This window comes from Trachypithecus francoisi, unplaced genomic scaffold, assembly GCF_009764315.1.
Source record: "Trachypithecus francoisi isolate TF-2019V2 unplaced genomic scaffold, Tfra_2.0 Lachesis_group0, whole genome shotgun sequence".
In the NCBI taxonomy this organism is placed as follows: domain Eukaryota; kingdom Metazoa; phylum Chordata; class Mammalia; order Primates; family Cercopithecidae; genus Trachypithecus; species Trachypithecus francoisi.
In genome coordinates this window covers 155,452,421-155,455,943 of record NW_022681453.1, presented here as the reverse complement: position 1 = coordinate 155,455,943, position 3,523 = coordinate 155,452,421, and positions in this window count along the sequence as shown.

The following is a 3,523-nucleotide window of genomic DNA, read 5'->3' as shown; positions in this document are numbered from 1 at the left end:
TCTGCTTGATTTGTGTTTCTATGTATGGGTAAGTCTTTATGTGTTTTAACCTGTGCGGATAGGCTGTCTCTCTAGTTTACAGCAGTTGGTACATAATGATACAGTTAGTTTAACTTTAGAAAATGAGAAACTTTTTCTTATTTGGAAACATTAAGGAAACTTCAGATAGTGAGTGTCACAAGAATTTAATTTAAAATGCAGGTTTCGGCCGGGCGCGGTGGCTCAAGCCTGTAATCCCAGCACTTTGGGAGGCCGAGACGGGCGGATCACGAGGTCAGGAGATCGAGACCATCCTGGCTAACACAGTGAAACCCCGTCTCTACTAAAAAAATACAAAAAACTAGCCGGGCGCGGTGGCGGGCGCCTGTAGTCCCAGCTACTCGGGAGGCTGAGGCAGGAGAATGGCGTAAACCCGGGAGGCGGAGCTTGCAGTGAGCTGAGATCCGGCCACTGCACTCCAGCCTGGGCGACAGAGCGAGACTCCGTCTCAAAAAAAAAAACAAAAACAGACAACAACAAAAAATGACAATCAACTTGGCTCATTGCTGGAATGCAAACTTCGTTTAATGTTGAAACATAAATATAACTCGCCAAATGAGAAAAACCTTAGGATCACTTGAATAAAATGCAGAAAAATCATTTAATAAATTTCCACATCAATTATTTTTTTAAAAGCCCCTTAGCAAATTAGAAAGCGAAGGTAGCTTCTTTAGTCTGATAAAAGAGACCCACCCAGGTATTAAGCCCAGTACTCAATAGTTATCTTCTCTGCTTCTGGGCTTAATACCTGGGTGATGAAATAATCTGTACAGCAAACCCGTGACACAAGTTTACCTATGTAACAAGCCTTCACTTGTACTCCCAAACCTAAAAGTTAAAAAAAAATTTTTTAAAGAGAAAAATAGGAACACAAAAATGCAGTATTAAATCATAACTGCATAAAATTAACTGTAGCACATGATGTACTACTTTAATAATTTTGCAGCCTCTCTCATCGCTACTGTGGTGAGTTCCAGTGTTGCCAGTATCTGCTTAAAGCGCTGTGTGATGCTTATCATCTCTGTGTGAATAGTTTGTCTCTCCACTAAATTATGTATCATGGTGAAAAAAAAAGATATCCACAAAAAAAATCGACAGAAAAAAACCATACTTAGTATTGAAAACTTACCCTTCAGCAAAAGGTTGAGTATTACCTCTCTTCAACCTTTTACTAGAATTCGGAACCATTCATTGCAGAAGGGCAAGAAAAAGAAATAAAATGTTGAAAGGAAGAAATACAGCCATAGTTACTTTCAGGTGATACATGCAAAATCAAAATAATTTATACAGGCCGGGCTTAGTGGCTCATGCCTATAATCCCAACACATTGGGAGGCTGAGGCAGACAGATTGCTTGAGTCCAGAAGTTTGAGGCCAACCTGGGCAACATGGTGAAACCCTGTCTCTTAAAAAAAAAAAAAAAAAAAAAATTAGCTGCGTGTGGTGGTGCATGCCTGTGGCCTCAGCTATTCAGGAGGCTGAGGAGGGAGGATCACCTGAGCCCAGGAGACAGAGGCTGCAGTGAGCCGAGAGTGCACCACTACACTCCAGCCTGGGTGACAGAGTGAGACCCTGTCTCAAAAAAAAAAAAAAAAAAAAATTCATATAAATAAATTGTTAGGATTAATTAAAAAGTTCGGTAAGTCTGCCAAATACAAACATCAAATGTATTTGTATGGACCTTTGCTCTGGAACTTTATTAAAATACAGGTTTGGCTGGGTGCAGTGGCTCATGCCTGTAATCCCAGCACTTTGGGAGGCTGAGGTAGGTGGATCACCTGAGGTCAGGAGTTCAAGACCAGCCTGACCAATATGGTGAAACTCTGTCTTTATTAAAAACACAAAAATTAGCTGGACATGGTGGTACGTACCTGTAGTCCCAGCTAAACTCAGGAGGTTGAGACATAATTGCTTTAACCTGGGAGGCGGAGGTTGAAGTGAATCGAGATCATACCACTGCACTCCAGCCTGGATGACAAAGCGAGACTCCATCTCAAAAAATAAATTAATTAACTAAATTAAATACAGGTTTTAGGGCTCCACCCCCATTTCTAAATCAGTAGCTCCAGGGCAGGGCTCAAGAATGCACATTTCTTTTTTTCTGGTTTTTTTTTTTTTTTGAGATGGAGTCTCACTCTGTCACCCAGGCTCGAGTGCAGTGGTGTGATCTCGGCTCACTGCAACCTTCACCTCCTGGGTTCAAGCGATTCTCCTGCCTCAGTCTTTCGAATAGCTGGGATTACAGGAGCCAGCCACCATGCCCAGCTAATTTTTGTGTTTTTAGTAGATACAGGGTTTCACCATGTTGGCCAGGCTAATCTTGAACTGCTGACCTCAGGTGATCCCCCCGGCCTCACCCTCCCAAAGTGCTGGGATTACAAGTGTGAGCTGCCGGGCCCCACCAAGAATGTGCATTTCTAGGGGTACCAAAAAATAGTAAGATTGAATAAGATCTAGTATTTGATAGCACAACAGAGTAGCTATAGTTGATAATTTAATTGTCGATCTTAGAATAACTAAAAGAATATAACTGGATTGTTTGTAACACAGGATAAATGCTTGAGGTAATGGATACCCCAATTACCCTGATGTGATAATTACATGTTATATGCCTGTATCAAAATATTTCATGTACCCCATATGTATACCTACTATGTACTCACAAAAATTAAAAATTAAGAATTTGCATTTTTAATCAGTTCTCTCTGGTGATGCTGATGCTCCTCATCAGGGGACCACACTTTGAGAATGATTGCTATAGATTAACAACAATGAAATTTACAGTAAAATCACTTACCCAGGAATCTAACAAATGATGTATATAATATGTAAACACAGAATACTATAAATCACTGTGGATATAAATGAAAGAGAATCTAAATAAATGGGTATTCCACTTACATACTTTGGAAAACTCAATATTCTGGAAATGACAATTTGTCTCAACCTAAAATGCAATTTGATTCAAAATTTCCATAGGTTTCTATTTGTGGAACCCAATAAATCTGACATGTGTATTGAGGCATTGTGAGTGAAGAGCACAGATAATTGAAACAGACTTCTTACTTCCTGGGGTTGAATACTGGCTCCATCAACTACTCTGTGACTATGGACACGTTACTTAACCCTTCAAAGAAAACTGAGGAATGATACAATTTGGTGCCCATAAGGGAAAAACAATTGACTGGAACTTCACACTGTAAAGAGCAATTCTAGGTAAACTACAGATCTAAATGGGATAGGTAAAAATATAAAGTGTGTGGAGGATAATCCAAGAGAATATCTTCAAGATTTCAGAGAAAAGAAATCTAAACACTTACACACGGGTACTAACCCCCCAAAAAAAGAATGACACATTTTACAACATTAAAATTAAGATCTTGTGTTATTAGAAGAAACCATTAGGAGAATGAGAAGGAAAGTTATACACACAGTGGGAAAGGATTTTTAACACCTATGACTGACGAAAAGCCTATATCCAAAAG